We start from the raw sequence: 18,964 nt of genomic DNA on the forward strand, positions 1-18,964 counted from the left end.
GCACTTGACCAGTAACAAGATACAAATTGAAAGTCTGGTTTAACAAAATACCGATTGAGGGTAAATTGTTATTGACTTGATTTGGAAATGGACATGACCATTTTTGTTGGCCCAAAAGCAAATTGAGAGTGAATTGACATTGATTTGAATTGAAAGTTGACATTGAAAGAGAGATTGAAAGTTGAGATTGAACAGAGACATAGACATAGACATTGGATTGAGAGTTGAAATTGGAAAAGACATTGGAAATTGGAATTGGATTGAGACATAGACATTGACATTGGATTGGAGAGTTGCAATTGGCATTGAAATTGGATTGAAATTGGATTGAAAATTGACATTGACATTGAATATTGACATTGACCTTGGCATTGGATATTGAAATTGTCATTGAAATTGACATTGGATATTGACATTGGAGATTGTCATTGAACTTGGAATTGAAATTGGAGATTGGAAATTGCTTCGAATTGACATTGAATTGGAATTGGAATTGAGATTGCTTCGAATTTGACAGTTGACATGATTGGAATTGAGATTGGAAAGTTGAGATTGCATCGAATTTGACAGTTGAAATTGAATTGAATTTGACAGTTGGAATTGAAATAGAGATTGAAATTGAGCTTGACAGTTGCAATTTGGATTGAATTTGACAGTTGAGAGTTGGATATGCAACATGTATGTATGGTATAACAAGATTATTGGATGTATGAGCACATAAAATGCATGATTATGTATGTATGGATGCTTGAAATGCATGATTGATTGGCAGTTTGTAATTTGACAGAGAAAGTTTCACAGGGATAGACAAAACATTGGAAGTTTGGGCACGTAGTGGCTCGTGCTGCAACATATTCACAGGGGAAAACCTCTTTGGAGAGACCGTCGTTGAGAGACGTATCGAAACCATGGCTGAGGGCAATAAAACTTGTAAAGGAGGACCCTTGGAAGGTTCTTGGATACAGGTCGCCGTTGCTAGGCGTGTCAGTGCTGGGTAAACATTGGATGTTCGCATCTGTGGTCAATGCTTTTTCAATATTTCATTCTTTCATTTTTCATTTTCAAACCCCACTTTTGCCTGAACCGCCCTTTCGGGTTTTCGATTCACTGGGGAGTAAAGATTCTTTTCATTGCCCCATTTTTGCCTGAATTGCCTTCATAGGTTGTCAATCAGCGGGGTGCTCATTTTTGCCTAAGCCGCCCTTTCGGGTTTTCAACTTAGCGAGCTTTTTATTTTCATTTCTTTCATTTTTTCATTTCATTCTGTTTTTTCATTCTTGCCATTGACCACAGATCATCCTGGGGAGTAACCTGCTTGTAACATGTATTGAAATAGACATTGATATTCATTTATTCATGCATGTTTCATTGAAGTGTACCCTGTTGCTCAGGTTTGCTTTTCAAAATAGACAGAAAAAGATTTTTCAATTTTCAAAGATGTTTGTTTCAGACATCTGACATTATCAAATAGAGAGAAATGTTTTGTATAAAGCATTGAAAGTAGAAAGAAAATAGAGTTTCAAACAGTAGAAAGGCTCAAATTGATGTAGAAGAGTGAAAGTCAGCCAAAGGCATGACTTCACGGATTTACAAAGCTTGGAAAATGGTAATTTTATTGGTTGGTGATACATTGAACACGATGACCGCTACATTTCATAGAAATTTTGAATTCACAAGTACAGAAGCCTCTGATGAAGAGAATCATTGACAGTTGCAGATGCCCCAAGGAGTGATGGTGATTTGCCAGATATAGTTACTTGTCTTTTATTGACCTCATTTTTGCATGAACCGCCCTTTCGGGTTTTCGGCTCATCGAGGCGCTCATTCTTGCCTGAGTTGCGTACAATCTCAGCGAGCCTTTTCGTATTCATTTTTTTGTCCCTAACTTTTGCCTGGATCGCCCTTTCGGGTTTTCGACCCATCGGGAAGCGCATTTTTGCCTAGGCCGCCCTTTCGGGTTTTCGACCTACCACGCTGTTCTTTTCTTTCTAGACAAAGTATTTCTTGACTATATCGGCATTAACAGGACTTGGGAGTTCGACACCATCCATGTGTGTAAGAATCAAAGCACCACCAGAGAAAGCCTTCTTGACAACATAAGGACCTTCATAGTTAGGTGTCCACTTGCCCCTTGGGTCGGGTTGCTGGTTTATTCTTCTTTTCAATACAAGTTCGCCTTCCTTGAATTCTCGAGGTCGGACTTTCTTGTCAAAAGCATTCTTCATTCGCACTTGATACAACTGTCCATGAGTCATGACATCCATACGTTTCTCTTCAATCAGATTCAATTGATCATACCGACTTTGACACCATTCAGCCTCAGTTAGCTTCGCTTCCATGATTACTCGAAGAGATGGAATCTCCACTTCCAGAGGGAGAACTGCTTCCATACCATATACCAGAGAGAAAGGAGTTGCCCCGGTTGAACTGCGCACTGTAGTACGGTAACCATGCAAGGCAAACGGTAGCATTTCATGCCAGTCTTTGTAAGTAGTGACCATCTTCTGAACAATCTTCTTGATGTTCTTGTTAGCGGCCTCAACTGCACCATTCATCTGAGGTCTATAAGGAGAAGAGTTGTGATGTTCAATTTTGAATTCTTCACATAAAGCTTGCATCATGCTATTGTTCAGATTGGAACCGTTGTCAGTGATGATTTTGTTGGGAACACCATATCGACAGATGATGTTATTCTTGATAAATTTGACAACCACTTGCTTGGTCACATTTGCATAGGAGGCAGCCTCAACCCACTTGGTGAAATAGTCAATTGCCACTAGAATGAAACGATGTCCATTGGAAGCTTTCGGTTCAATTCTTCCGATCATGTCAATGCCCCATATAGAGAAAGGCCATGGGGAAGAGATGACATTGAGGGCATGTGGAGGCACATGAATCTTGTCAGCATAAATTTGACACTTGTGGCATCTCTTAGCATGTTTGTGGCAGTCACGTTCCATCGTTATCCAGTAATAGCCGGCTCTTAACAGCTTTCTTGACATGGTGTGACCCGAAGCATGGGTCCCAAAAGTGCCGTCATGCACATCATGCATCAATTTCTCAGCTTCTTGTTTGTCAACACACCTCAACAAGACCATGTCATAGTTCCTCTTGTATAGGATTTCTCCGTCCAGAAGGAATTTACTAGCCCATCGTCTCAAAGTCTTTTTATCCCTGTTGGAAGCACCAGGCGGATATTCACGACTCTGCAAGAATTGCTTGATGTTGTAATACCAAGGCTTTTTATCATTCACAACCTCATCAGCTTGATCTGGCATATTTTCCATAGTAAACACATGAGCGGGTCTATCAAGCCGCTGCACCTTGATCACTGGCACATCATTCCAATGATTGACACGAAACATGGAAGACAGAGTAGCAAGAGCGTCAGCCATTTGATTTTCATCCCGAGGGATGTGGTGCAGCTCAACCTTGGTAAAGTATGTCAACAGACGTCTTGCATTGTCACGGTAAGGGATCAGCTTCTCATGATGAGTCTCCCATTCACCCTTTATCTGATTAATAACAAGTGCAGAATCTCCATAGATGTCAAGGTGCTTAATCCTCAGGTCAAGGGCTTCTTCAATGCCCAAGATGCATGCTTCATATTCAGCTATGTTGTTTGTGCATTCAAAAGTTATTCGAGCAGTGAAAGGAATGTGGTGCCCCTGTGGAGTTACAATGATGGCTCCAATTCCTTTACCGTAAGCATTAACAGCACCATCAAACACCAATCCTCATTTGCTATTGGGGTCCGGCCCTTCATTGATCAGTGGTTCTTCACAGTCTTTTGCTTTCAGATACATGATCTCTTCATCAGGGAAATCAAACTTAATCGGCTGGTAATCATCAAGAGGTTGACAAGCAAGATGCTCAGCAAGGATACTTCCTTTGATTGCTTTCTGAGCTTTGTACACAATATCATATTCAGACAACAACATTTGCCAACGTGCAATCTTTCCGGTAACAGCAGGCTTTTCAAAGATGTACTTGATTGGATCCATTCGGGATATCAACCAAGTTGTATGATTCACCATATAATGACGCAGGCGTTTGGCAGCCCAGGCTAAAGCACAACATGTCTTTTCAAGCATCGTATACCGAGTCTCACAGTCGGTGAACTTCTTGCTCAGATAGTAGATAGCATGCTCTTTCTTACCAGTCTCATCTTGCTGACCGAGAACACGGCCCACTGAATCGTCTAACACTGACAGATACATAATCAAAGGCCTTCCTTCCACTGGTGGGACAAGGATAGGTGGCTCCAACAGGTATTCTTTGATGCTATCAAAAGCTTCCTGACATTCATCGTTCCATACAACAGGCTGATTCTTTCTGAGCAATTTGAAAATTGGTCCACAGGTAGTAGTCATGTGAGATATGAATCTTGAAATATAATTCAGACGTCCGAGGAAACCTCTGACTTGTTTTTCAGTTTGAGGAGCTGGCATCTCTCTGATGGCTCGGACTTTGTCAGGATCAACTTCAATGCATCTTTGACTGACAATGAAGCCTAGCAACTTTCCAGATCTTACACCAAATGTGCACTTGTTAGGATTCAACCGCAGCTTGTACTTTCTTAGTCTTTCAAACATCTTTTTCAAATACACAACATGCTGCTCTTCATCACTTGACTTCACAATCATATCATCAACATATACTTCAATTTCTTTGTGAATCATATCATGAAACAGAGTGGTCATACCCCTTTGATAGGTAGCACCAGCATTTATCAAGCCAAACGGCATCACTTTGTAACAGAATGTTCCCCATGGAGTAATGAAGGACGTCTTTTCCCTATCTTCAGGTGACATTCGTATCTGATTATAGCCAGAGAAACCATCCATGAAAGAGAATACTTTGGATTGAGCAGTACTGTCAACAAGAACATCGATATGAGGCAATGGGAAATTATCTTTCGGACTGGCTTTATTCAGGTCTCTGTAATCAACACACATTCGAACTTTCCCATCTTTCTTTGGTGCTGGTACGATGTTGGCAATCCACTCAGGATATTCAGCTGTCATGAGGAAACCCGCATCAATCTGCTTTTGTACTTCAGCCTTGATCTTAAGAGCCATGTCTGGACGAGACCTTCTCAATTTCTGTTTGACAGGGGGACATTCAGGTCTTGTCGGTATCCGATGTTCCACAATCTTGGGATCTAGTCCCGGTATGTCTTCATAGGACCATGCAAATACGTCTGGATAATCATGGAGAAGCTGAATGATCTTCCTTTTCACCTCTGGCTCAAGTGCAACACCGATCTTGATCTCTCGCTTGTTTTCTTCAGTACCCAGGTTGATGAGCTCAATCTCTTCCTGGTGAGGCTGAATGGCTCTTCTTTCTTGCTCAAGCAGTCGAGTGATCTCATACGGTACCTCTTCATCATCATCCTCGTCTTCAGCTTCATATACAGGGAATTCAAAATTTGGAGGAACCATAAGGTCACTGTGTTCAACGGGTTTATTATGGTTCAATCTGCATAATGTGATTGGGATGATTTTAGAAAAAAGTTTTTCATGCAGATTTTTTAAAATTAATAAGAAAATACAGATGTTTTGGTTTTTTCTGGCATTACCATTATTTCCAAGAAAAAGGCACTAAAAAGTAAAAACAAAGAGTCGTGAGAAAAACGACAATTTTTATTGAAAACGGCAATGCCGAAACAAACACGCCCTTACAATGATATCACTTTCGCCTTGGGCAGAGCGAAAGGATTGTTATTTTGAAAACAAAAAACATGAGCAACAAAACACATTACATGGAAGCATGCATGACTAAAGGAACATCAGTGGCTTCCCAATTTCTCACAGTGCCTCCTGGTATAACAAATGCAGGCACGTGACCACCTTCAGCAGCATCTTCAGTAATAGCATTGATGAACCCAGCACTGTAAAAGGTTCCCTTTGAAACAGCAGATGTCGGGGAGAATCCAAGGCCCTCTTTACGCTTGTTTTCCAAGATCTGAATCACCTTGCCCCAGCCAGCAGCTTGCCCTGCTTGGACAGCCTTCTGGGCATCTTTCAGTGAGGCCATGCTAGCACCAGCCCTCCGGGGCTCTGCACCCTCAACAGTCAAGCCTTGAAACGACGTCCCTTCAGCGGACCCTGCTTCAACACAAGAGAAAGATGATACTTGGCTAACCAGAAATGCCTCCTCACCATATACAGTGACAACCTTACCGTTCCTCATGAACTTGAGCTTCTGATGCAAAGTGGATGTGACTGCTCCAGCGTCATGGATCCATGGTCTTCCGAGGAGACAGCTGTAAGAGGCATTGATATCCATGACTTGGAAAGTAATCTGAAATGTCTCGGGACCAACGGTAATTGGCAAGTCCACTTCTCCGAGAACATCTTTGCGGGATCCATCAAAAGCTTTAACCAGATAGCTGCTACCCCTCAGAGAAATTCCATGATGGCTCAATTGCCTTAGTGTGGATTCAGGCATTACATTCAGAGACGATCCAGTGTCCACCAATACGTTGGATATCATATCAGACCCACAGTGCACCGAGATATGTAGAGCCAAGTTGTGGCGTTTCCCTGCTTCGGGGAGCTCATCGTCACCGAACCCCAAGTTGTTGCAGGCAGTAATATTACTCACTATCCCATCAAATTGATCCACAGAGACTTCGTGGTCAACATAAGCTTGCTCCAGTATCTTCATTAACACCTTCCTGTGAGCTTCTGAGCTCATAAGTAGAGACAAGATGGATATCTTTGATGGGGTTTGTAGCAGCTGGTCAACAATCTTATAGTCACTTTTCTTGATAAGCCTCAGGATTTCGTCCAGATTGGACTCTTCAATAGATTGGCCTGCTGGGCCGGTGTTCTTGTCAACAGGAGGAGCAACTGGTGGAGTTACCGTGGCAATAGGTGTCACCACTTTCTTTTGAAACAAGGGTGGACGGACTTTTCCGCTTCTCAGAGTTGTAACTTCACTGTCAACATTATCAACTGTAGCTGGGGATACCAGAGGCACCTCCACTCCATTCTCAATCATGGTTGCATTGTATTTGTAGGGAATTGCCTTGGTAGAGGTATAAGATACCGGACCAGGTAGCCTGATCACCAAAGGCTCAACATTCTTTGCCTGAGATACACTTTCAACGGGAGAGTCATGGAATACTGGTACAATCACACATACATCACTAGTAATCAAGTGCTTGTCATCCATCAGACTCTGGATATCATTTTGCACAACACAACAGCCCATAGGATTCTGCAGACATTCTGAACAAGAATCATGATCATGTTTGAACAGAGAAGCTTGGCAGAGCTTGACATGTAATGGCACCAAGGGAGTAACAACATTGCGGACGTCCAACATGGGTTCCTCTTCAGGAACGGGAACCCTTTCAAAGGCCTCAATCATATTGACAGCAGCATGGTTTGGAAGCGGGTTGTCAAGGACATGAGGAACACTGTTCTCAAAAGTCAATCGTCCCTTTTCTATTAGGTCCTTCACAATATATTTCAGAGCAAAGCATCCTTCCACATCATGGCCTTGAGCACCCTGGTGGAATTCACATGTTAGGTCCTGACGGAACCTGGGAGGCAATGGATTAGGCGGAGGTTTGCCTGGTCTAGTGACACAGTGTCCCTTAGCCAGTAGAGTTGGGAGCAGCTCGCCATACCGCATTGGTATTGTTGGAAAGGAAGGTTTGGGTCGGGGACCCTGTTGTTGCTGCCGTTGGTGTTGAGCAGGAGGCTGTTGTTGTACTTGCTGAGCGATGGCATTGACGGGCACTGATGGTTGACCCGGTGGCAGAGGATATTGCTGGTAGAATGGTGGGAAGAAAGGATGTTGAGAGTACTGCATGTAGTGATAAGGCAGAGGTAATTGTGTAGTAGCTGCAGATGGGTTACCAGACACCATTCCTACGTCAGATTCTTTCATCTTGTGATGACCGTTACCGTACTTCTTTGGTGCACTGTTTGAAGATTCACCCTTCTCAAGGACAATAATACCATCTCGGACAGCCTCCTCTAGGCGAGTTCCCATTGTAACCATATCAGAGAAGTTGTTCGGAGCAGAGACTATCATTCTCTCCTTATATTCCTTCTTCAGAGTCTTCAGGAATGTTTGTGTTAATTCTTCCTCATCGAGTCGGGGAGAGACACGGGCAGCTGCCCCTCTCCACCTCTGAGCATATTCACGGAAGGTTTCATCTGATTTCTGAGATAGAGCTTTAAGAGAGTCCCTATTTGGCCTCAGACGGGTGTTGAACTCATATTGACCTTCAAAAGCAGCAGCGAGTTCCTCAAAAGTATGGATGTTGTCTTTGCTCAGACTAGTGTACCAATCTGCTGCATCATCTGTCAAGCTACTCTGAAAGCAGTGGATCATCAGTGCATCATTGTCGGCGTAGTTAGCCATCTTTCGGACATACCAGATAACATGGTTATGTGGGCAAGAGGTCCCATTGTACTTGTCAAACTCTGGCTCTTTGAATTTCTTAGGAACCTCAAATCGGGATACCAAGCATAGATCACGAGCTTTAGCAGGAGCACCATTGTTCCCTCGGCTAGCCTTGACCTTACGGAGTTCTCCAGCCAACTCCCTTAATTGTCTCTTCATAGCTTCCATTGCGGGATCTTGTCCACGCGGAGTGTCAACATCAATCACCTGTTGCACAGTGTGTACAATAGGGTCGGTAACAACAGTAGTCACCTGGGGCATAGCAGTAGACACAGGAATCTGTCCTTGACCAGCAAAACCAGAGGCACCAGCAGCAGTATTAGGAGAATAGAAAGGTGGGAGTCCATAAGGACGGCCGTTGGGCATAACAAACCGAGCATCAGTAGCCACAGTAGATAGTGGGATAGAGGGAATCACCTCAGCAGTAACTGGAATAGAAGTGGCTGGTTGTTCTTGTGCAGCCATCATAGCGGACATAGCGTTATGAGCCTTGGCCAAGTCTTCTTTCATAGCAGCCAATTCGGCACGGAGCTGAGCATTTTCTTCTTCAAAATTAGCCATCATCCTTCTCTTGTGAAATCTTGTTTGATGAATTCTATCTGGTTGGTAGACTTTGCGAACACGAGCCACTTTTCAGACTGCGGCGGACAAAACCAGGAGGCAATGAGCACGAGAGAAGTTTTCTGTGACCAATGAATGCATATGATGCATGAAATGTGTTAATGCATATGTAAAAAAGACTCTTTTTATGTTGTCGAAGGGTTTTAGACAAATTAAAAACTTGTAAACATTACTAAACAACAATTAACATAAACGGGAAACAAACAATCAACATATAGTTTTACAAGACAATTTCAACATAACCAAATGGAAATAACAACAGGAAATGGAAATCCTCAAGCATAGGAAGTGGAAGCGTCATCCTCGGACTCAGACTCATAGCTACAGTATCGTGCATAGAAGTCACGGGCACCCCTAGCCCTCTTGGAGTCTCTCATAAGCAATCTATCTTTCTCCTCAATCTCTCTCTTAGCCTTAGCTAGCTCTTTCTTCAGTGTCAAGACCTCATGAGTCTGCTGCTCACCCTTTCCATCCAAAGTCATGATCAAGTTCTCAGCCTCATAGTATCTAGCCCTCCACTGATGCTTCTCCCGACTCTCCAGAGCTAGATGCTCCTGATACATCTCCTGGGTAGGTGGGAGTAGAGGCAAAGGCATGGTAGGAACAGATGCGGACACATATCTCATAGAGGGGTAAGGCATACCAATCTCCTCAGCTTGGTTTATCACCCACTGTGTATAGGCCTCATGAGCAATACCGGACCTTACACCCATATGCTTCACCTCTTTCTTCCGAAGCTTAGACCAAGCATCCATGAAATCTTCTCTAATTCCCGTGGGAGCACTGGAGTAGTGAAAGAAGTAGGGAGCTGTAGCAAGATTGATGGGCTTATCTCTCATCGGGAACCCAAATTGTCGCAAAGCAAGCTCCGGGTTATAGTTGATTCCACCCCGGGTACCAAGAAGAGGTACATTAAGAAACTTCCCACCACCAAAGATAATTTCCTTAACTCTAGAAGCGGGAGTAAGCCAAACCACTTCATTAGGAGTGAGAGCCATAATCCTCTGTGAAATAGACCAATTCCTCGGATTGTCGTGGAAAGACCGCGGAAGGTGCGAAATAAACCACCTATAGAGGAGAGGCACACAACAAAGAATGTATCCACGACCTTTGTCGGAACGATCGTGAATAGCATGGTATGTGTCAGCTAGCAAAGTAGGAACCGGATTCTTGGAGTGGAAGATCATAATAGCATTCATGTTCACGAAGCCATCAAGATTCGGAAAGAGAATAAGCCCATAGATGAGAAGTGCAAGAATAGCCTCGAGAGTGTCCTGACAAGTGGTATTGAGGTTGGCTTTCCCAAGAAGATACTCTGAAGTGAACCCTCGGATGCGTGCCTTAGTGATGAGATTCTTGGAGACATCGGTGGTCTTGAGATAGAGATCCTTAGCAATAACCAATGGAGTAGGAGGATTTTCAGGTCCTAAGAAAGGCATCCCCTTAGCAATAGATAAACCCATCAAGGAAGAATAAGCCTCTAGAGTAGGCACCAACTGAAAGTCTGGGAAAGTGAAGCACCGATACCCCCGATCATAGAATTGCACTAGAGTGTGCACAAGCTTCTCATCCACATTAGTATGAAGAATAGGAAGTAAGGCCCCGTAACGACGTCGGAAACCAGTCGGATCCTCAATCTTGAGTGCCAAATCTCTCAAACTAGCCAAATCCACTTCCTTGAACTTGTAGGACTTAGTCATCTTCATCCCTACAATGTTTACAAATTCAACTTGTCTAAGCCCTTCGATAACAATGCATGGAAAAAGTTTATGCATGTATGCATGTATGCATGAATGCATGATTATGTTCAAGTTCGGAGAAAACATGGTGGGTTGAAGTTCAAAGTCGAGGAGTCATGGGTGGACACGGCGTCCGGTGAATCTAGGGCTTTAGGAAATAGTAACCGGGTTCTAAAAAGGTTCCCAAGTTGCAACCTCTCCGACGTATATCACGGTGTCACGAGACAACACTCGCTCCATGATTATACGTGGAAGGTCTAACTTGAGTGTAGTATCGCGTGACGACTAAAACTCGAGACAACACTCGGTTTAGCCTCCGCACTACATCCTAGAAAATGGCCATGGATGGGTTTGGTTATCTACGGTTCATAGCGTCATAGAACAATTAGAAGTAAAGTGCCTAAACGCGACAACACGCGCCGACAACATCACCCCCAAAATGCCTCAGCTATGTGAGATTGATCGCATAATCCAAAACACGAGGCAACCCCCGGAATGAATTGTCGATTATATCCCTCCTAAATCCTAAGTTCACTCAGCCCGGGTGCAGGACTTTTGATATTCTCACCCCACACGTTTGCAAGAAATTAAACATTTATTCACATAGGAAAGCAAGTAAAAGAAACAAATAAAAATACAAGCGCAAGCGTGGAAATAAAGACTAGGCGTAACTCTCGAATCTCCCCAGTGAAGTCGCCAGCTGTTTTATCTTGGTTTTCGGGTGTCAAACATTGATTACGTTTGAACCTTTTAAACCGGTGATATCTTATTTTTTCTTGGGAAGGGAAAAAGTAAGCAAAGCCCTTGAGAATCGAGGTCCGGGAGTTGTTTTCGCTACGGGAAGGTGTTAGGCACCCATAACGACTATAGTATCCTATAGGAACCGTCTTTAACTTCTACGCGCGCGCTTTATTTTTAAATGCTATTTTGAAAGTATTTATTAAACCTAAGAATGTTCTAAGTGAAGAATTGGAGGGAGAAGAATGATTTTGGATTTTTATTTTATTTGAATTGAAGGAATTTTGATTCCTTGCCTACGTACCCGTTTAAGGGATCAAATCCACCGTAGTTCTCTCTCAAAAAATGTTTTTGTTTTTGTTGGTTGATTTTAAGTTTGAAAATTGGAATTTTGAAGAATAGAAAGAGGCCTCAAGGGCATGAGATTAGAGAAAGGTGAGGTGAGGTTAGTCATTTGCAAAATGTGGTCTAAGTATGATTAAAATTCATTCAGTTTTGATTAAGAAAATGAAAAAGAAAATACAATGGGATTTTGGATCCCAAGGTTTCTTTGGAAAATGATTTGAATGAAGTTTGTTCATATTTTTGGAAAATTGATTTGTCTAAGTATGAATCCTAGGCATTCATCTAAACATACAATCCTAAACATACATCTAAACATGCATATTCTAGCTATTTATCTAAAGTGAAGTGTGTGCATGTGTCGGTGCTTGTGTCGGTGTACATCATTAGAGTCCATTGTCCTTATTACATCATTGGCCTAGATACATTCTATGGTCTTGCAAGAATTTAAATGACATGAAAGTAAAATACAAAATATCCTAAGTCTTTACATTCTAATTCTTGCATGAATTTTAAATGGTAAGGAAAATGAAGCTAAAAAAAACACGAGATGGAAATAAAGGGGTTAGTGGACAAAAATGCATGAAATGATGGAAATATTGCATAAAAGAAATGGTAGAAAAAACAAGAAAACAAAAACTAACAAAATGCACTAGAAGTATATACAATCATATAGAATTTTTGGAGAGTTTTTATAAGCACTTGAAATGGTAAAAAGTATAGGAACATAGAACACACGAGAGGCAAATTCACATAGAAATATAAAAGAAGAAAAATTGCATCAAGCATATATTTGGAGTGTTTTTGAAGGCAAGAAAGTGTTTGAGCATAGGGTAGAAAAGTTCCGTCATAACATTCATTTAGAATCATTTTTGAGTGCAAGAAAAATTAACCAAATCACAAGTAAAAGATAGAGAAAATTTACAAGGCAAGAAACCCATTTTTTGGAGCGTTTTTTATAGGCAAGAAAATCAAACAAAGTGCAAGTAAAAAAAAGAATCATTATTAACAAACTTGCAAAGAAAATTGAAACTAACAAAAGATAGTACACACATTTTTTTTACGTTTCAAGAACAAGATTCAATCCTAAAAATGATCGAGAGACAATCAAAAGGATCAAAGCATATGGAAATTTGATCTACATTTTAACAAAACATTCAACAAGAACTAAAGAAACTAACGATATCAATTACGCTTTACACATATATTTTCCTAAGCAATTTTAACATATAAAACACATCAAGAATTAGCAAAAATATCAAGAAGAACAACTAGAAGAAAAAATTAATAATTTTACCAATCAATTTGGAGCAAACAGGGGTGTACCTGGCAAGAAGTAGGGTGCAAATAGCAAAAATGCAGCAAAGAGCAAGAACAAGGCCCAGGCCCTTGGGAATTGAAGATGGATCCACCACTTTGATTTTCCTAAACCTTGGATAGAAACCCGTCAAGAGCAAGCTTGTAGTTACTAGCATTATGAGTCTTTGGCACAACTCTCTCATCCACCCAAAACACATGCCATTTAGCCCCTTCAATAGAACCAACACACGGATCCTCCACCAGTTTTTGGAGATAATTGATCAAAGAGCTACCAGGTAAACAAACAGTAAGAGCGCCTCTTTCTTGAGTGAATTTATTGGAGAGATCAGCGACGTGTTTGGTGAGGGAAATAGCAAGTTGTTCTTTTTCGAAAGCCTCAACTTCTACCCCCATTGCAGATTTCGCTACCTTGCAAACGAGTCATTTGTTGTTGGGTTTGGCGGTGATACCTTTGAATCTGAAGGGTTGAAAAGAGAATTGAGCTGAAAGTGGACACAAGTTTGGGTTTGAATGGGAAAGCGATGGGATCTTTGAGCAGCTTCAATGGCTTCTCATTGAATACGAGCCTCTTCTTTCACTTTCTTTCCCTTTTGGAGTTTCAATCTGGTCTTTCCGTTCGTTCTTTTTGAAATCCATTTCCTCTCTGTGTGATTGTGTTGTTGCGATGGTGAGGATGTAGCGGACGGCGATGATGCAGAGTTGAGGAACGGTGCCGCCGTAAGGAGAAGCATGATTGCTTCTTTGAGAGCTTTGATTGTTACGGCGACGTCGTTTTCTTCAAGAGGTTCTTTGACTTCGGCTGCGAGCGCTGGTAACGAAACTGCGTGATTCCTCCATTGTTGAAGGTTTGAAGGTTGCGGTTCTTGTTGTGGTGATGGATTCGTGAAACGACGGAGTTACGGCGTGGGAAGTGAAGAAAACGAATTTGTGTTGGATTTGAATGATAGAATCAGTTTTGATTGTTGTGAAATCATGATGAATTTTGGAATTTGGATGAGAATTTGAGGATTGGTGAAGGTTGAAGATGAAATTGTAATGGTTTTGGTGGTGAATTGAAGTGGATTGTGGTGGTTAGAGGTGGTTGAGTGGTGGAGGAAGTGGTGGTTTAGGTTGGTTAGGGTGGAGGAAGTGGTGGTTTAGGTTGGTTAGGGTGGAGGAAAAGTTAGTTAGAGGTTGTTGAAGATGAGAGAAAAATGAGAGAGAAAATAATTAAAAATGATTTTTTTGGAATTTTTGGTGTAAAAATGATTGGATTCTTTTTTTTTGACCAAGGCTTTGACCTATTTATAGGTGATGTGGAAATGCTTGGACCAATGAAACAACGCCACATGGCACTGGACTTGTAACAAACTCTTAAGGACCAATAGCATTTGGACACATGGCACTTGGACTCTAACAAACTTAAAAAGGATTAAAATGTAAATAACAAAAGTACGAGGACCAAAATGAAAATTAAAACTAAAATTGAATTGAAAAAGTAAATTGAAAATTAACGTAAAGCGAGACGATTAAAAACAACAAAGCAGATTAAAACGAATCAGAAATATTATGTGAAATGACCAAAACGCCCCTAGGGACTAAAATGACTCGAAACGACTCAAATGCAACTTTAAAATGATTTTTTAACAAGGGATTAAAGCAAGAGTTCATACAAGCGAATTAAAAGACTCAGAGACAATTTTTAGAATTTAAACAGGGTTTTAACACATGAAAAGACTAAAATGCCCCTAGGGGCAAAACTGACTCAAAATGACTTCAAATGCAATTTTTGAAATGGATTCTGACATAGAATTGAAATAAAGACTTATTCAAACTATTTGAAAGGACTTAAACAAATTTTGAAAGACTGAGAGAAAATTGACATAGGAAATGACTAAAATACCCTTGCATGTAAATTTTGCAAATAACATTAAAATAGAATGCAGAGAAAGATGCAGTTGATCAGAGACAGTTCAAATGGCTTGAAATGCAAGAAAGGAAAGATTGACTAGTATTTTTAGGTCCAAAATTAGGGTATAACAGCGGTTATCACCGAAGAAGGTATGAACGTTGAAGTTGTCATCCGCTGCACAAGACTAGCCGACATGTCCTGAGTTTTCTGCCGATAGGTAGTTTTCCTCAGAGTATTTGCTAACTTCTAGTCCTCAATTAACTGAGGTGCTCAATCAACTCCGTGTGATCACTCATTCACATCCTGCCTTAACTTGAGTTTCCGATATTTCTAGAGACTCCAAAATATGGAAGCCATCCGTTGGGAAAAATCCGGCATGAGTTGTTGTAATAATAAGATGACGTCGGATGCCGAATAAGTGGTGTTTACAACTATGTGAATGTCGTCCTACAACGCAACCATGCACCATACATGAGTAGCAAAAGGAGAATCAAAGATGATATCCGCATGGTCTTAATGAGTGGAGTTATAACTAATGAAATTCATACACATAGGACACTGCACACCTTTATCTTGAAGACAAACTCTAGTTGACAGACATCGATGACTCATTCCCCAAACAATATTTTTTACTATGGGTGCCACTTTCAGACGCTAGATACTTGGCGAAAACCCGGTCTCTAGAGATGGGATGTGCCAACCTTCCATACAAAGCCGACGTACACAGCTTTATTTGAGTACCTACCATTTTTCCCCGCTTTCTAAAGCAAACTATCAATAGGAACTTATTCAAGTAATCGAGTGCTCAAAACTGCAGATGTTATGTTAGCACTAAATACCTGTTGAACCAAAGTATGGTTCCAACTCCTGGACGGGGAATCAATTAAGCTATCCAAAGGAAAAATTGCGAACATAATGCATGTATGTTATATTATATATCATCTATACATCCATCATTCAGAAAACTCGGTTCATCAAGGATGGAAATAGAGTTACCTAACCCAATACACCATTGTGCACCACCTCTGACTACAATTCGAGCCTGCAAGATACTCCGCCACACAAAACTCGGATTATGACCCACAGGGGCTATGAGGTAACTCCTGGATGGGAAGTACTGAGCCTTAAATAAATGAGAGACTAGAGAAACCTATAGCTAAAATAAATATGTTGATTAAGTCATAAAATCATGTTCTGAAAACAAAATACACAACTTTTCCGGAATGCATTTTTTTTCCATTTTCTTGAATCAGTTCTTTCGGAGTGTAAATTCAATCATACAATAAATAAATAAAATACTACAACAAATCTAAACAATTCACTAAATTAACAAAACAAGGCTTATTATCATAATAATAAGTCAACTTCATCAAATAAAGGCTTATTATCATAATAATAAGTCAACTTCATCAAATAATTTTGATAATTTGTCGATTGTAAATGTTGTGAATTTGGACCTTTTGTCAAAATCAGGAACAAGTATCGAGGACAATCAATAGTCAAACAAATGAAGCAATAATATCCGGTGTAAAGTAAGAACAACAACATAATTAGAGTATAGGAACAAACACACCAAGATTTGATTATTCAGTTCTATCTAAAAATTACATATGTATTGGGGAGAAAGCAAGACTCCAGTACACTATCAATGAATTCTTACAAAGATATTTAAAGAGGTTTGAACAAACTATATTTGACACATTCTCCAAGAACAATAGATGTAACACCCACGTCGTGGCTTTCGATATCCCGCTAGGTGGATACGAAAGGTTCCCGACCTAAGGGGAACGGTTTAAGCCGCAAGGGACCCCCACGACAATAGGAGGAACCGAATCACATCGGAATGAGAGGGATCCGGAGGCCGTGTAGGTATGGGACTACATGGTTGAAGGAAGGCTTATAAGAATTGTTAGGTACTACCCATATCAACAAGATGCATCTTCTTTTCGGGAGCTCAATCCATAGGAACTCCACAGTTAAGCGTGCTTGGCTTGGAGTAGTACTAGGATGGGTGACCTACCGGGAAGTTTCCCGGTAAGCATGTGAGTGAGGACAAAGCATGCTGAAAAGACTCGTGTTGGTTTGTGGGGTTAGTCGGCAATCCTGTAAGCAGTCTGGGATGTTACACTTGGTATCAGAGCAGACCTCTCCCAGTACGGTGTGGTTCGGGGACGAACCAGGCGGAAGCTGGTGGGCATGTAACACCCACGTCGTGGCTTTCGATATCCCGCTATCGGAGTGATTGTTGAAGTTTTGGATTCCTCATTCAATTCCCTACAGTTTGGACACAAACTTTGTATGATTCGGTTTTGAAACGAGTTCGGAAAACACAATTGAAGTTGGTAAATTCTGCAGAAAAACAGCTTACGGGTTTTGGCATATTTTTGAAGAATGAGTTGTTTTGCGAAGACGAATGCAGAAGTGATTACGGGGATTAAGCTGAAGCATCAATGAGGATTAAAGATTCCAAAAATGATCATTAGAGGTGAGTTCTACAGATAGTTCCCACCTTGGGATTGTGTGTTTGATTGTGTGAGAATTCATAACTTGTTAGTTTCCATGAATTAGGGATTTAGTACCCCTTGTGCCATGAATTGCGAAAACCATGTTAATGTTTGCCATGTATTCTATTTGTACTATTTTTATGCGTTGTGGAAGTGTAATGTACAATGCTGCCTAAATTTCTAAAGGAAAACGTATGAGCAACATCAACATTGTTCGGTAATAAATGGCACATGAGAGTAAGACAATATGATTTATGTTTGGGTAGCAATCTCATTTCTAAGTGTGGGGGAAATCTTAGAGCCTCGACTTAGATAGTCGAGAATAAGCATGTTAGCAAGTAATCCTAGTCATGTTAGGTTAAGTTTATATGAGCAACTATGTATGCAATTACCAATAATCGGGTAGGCTACGGACACGTGGTAATCTTTCAAGCAAGTATGAATTATGCGCTCACATGTATGTATATGACTAATGTATGACCAAGACTTTAAACAAGACGTAGGTGCTCGTGTCTCTTGTTATCCACGCCAGGGGGATACAGGAGGTTCTCGATCCAAGGGGAACGGTTCAAGCCGTAAGGGACCCGCACGACACCGAGGGAGTCCGATGTACGTACATCGGTCATGTATGGGATTGTCCTCGGGGTTACTCCACCCGGGGCTCTCCGTAAAATGAATCAAGATAATGTTTGTTTGTTCAACGCTAACCTAATGAATGAACTTATGTACTATCATGCATGTTAGGAATATGATTGTGATTATTCAAGAATGTTTTCATGTAAGATTATGTTTAAGAACAAGAGCATGAGATGCTATTATACAAGTACAAGACATGGAATAGAACAAGTAAAGAATGTTACACCGATGACGATCTTAGGATTCCCCTAATCGTTCGGTTTAGAATCATGTTATGATATGTTAAGCTTAGGCCTCGATACGTAGAGTGTATTCTTGGCAATGCGGTTTTAGATACCCCTTGACCGCCATGACATGTATAGGAAGTGAAGCCTATAACAAGTAAGATGAGCCTATGACGGGTCTAGTATGCACTACCGTCTAGGAAAGCATGACCACACACGTATAATCAACCGTCAGGTTGTATTGTAGACACGTGGTGACCGTAGGTTTTCCCCTGACGTTACCTATAGCCTAGGATTTAGGGGAACTCACTGAGACATTATGTCTCATCCCAATCCTTATTTGTTTCAGATATCAGGATGGCGTAGCAAGCTAGTAGCCGAATGGATGTTGCGACAAGTGTTCGTTTGTACCCGCTGCAGGATGGAGTGGATATTCAAGGATGCATTTATTATATTTTAGAAAGTTGAGTTGTGTTATTATTGTACGAACGTACTTGGTTGTATAATATATTCATTCGAAGA

General features: G+C 41.1%; 1 long non-coding RNA gene across 1 annotated transcript; it reads left to right on the top strand.

Annotated features, from left to right (window-relative positions):
• Positions 1-17,319: 17,319 nt before the first annotated feature.
• LOC146898959 (uncharacterized) lies at positions 17,320-18,964 on the top strand. The gene is made up of 2 exons (XR_015022070.1): positions 17,320-17,563; positions 18,792-18,964. It is a non-coding gene; the product is annotated as an uncharacterized LOC146898959 (long non-coding RNA).

This window comes from Medicago sativa, chromosome 8 (assembly GCF_051527215.1).
Source record: "Medicago sativa cultivar Bolivia chromosome 8, Bolivia_mono, whole genome shotgun sequence".
NCBI lineage: Eukaryota > Viridiplantae > Streptophyta > Magnoliopsida > Fabales > Fabaceae > Medicago > Medicago sativa.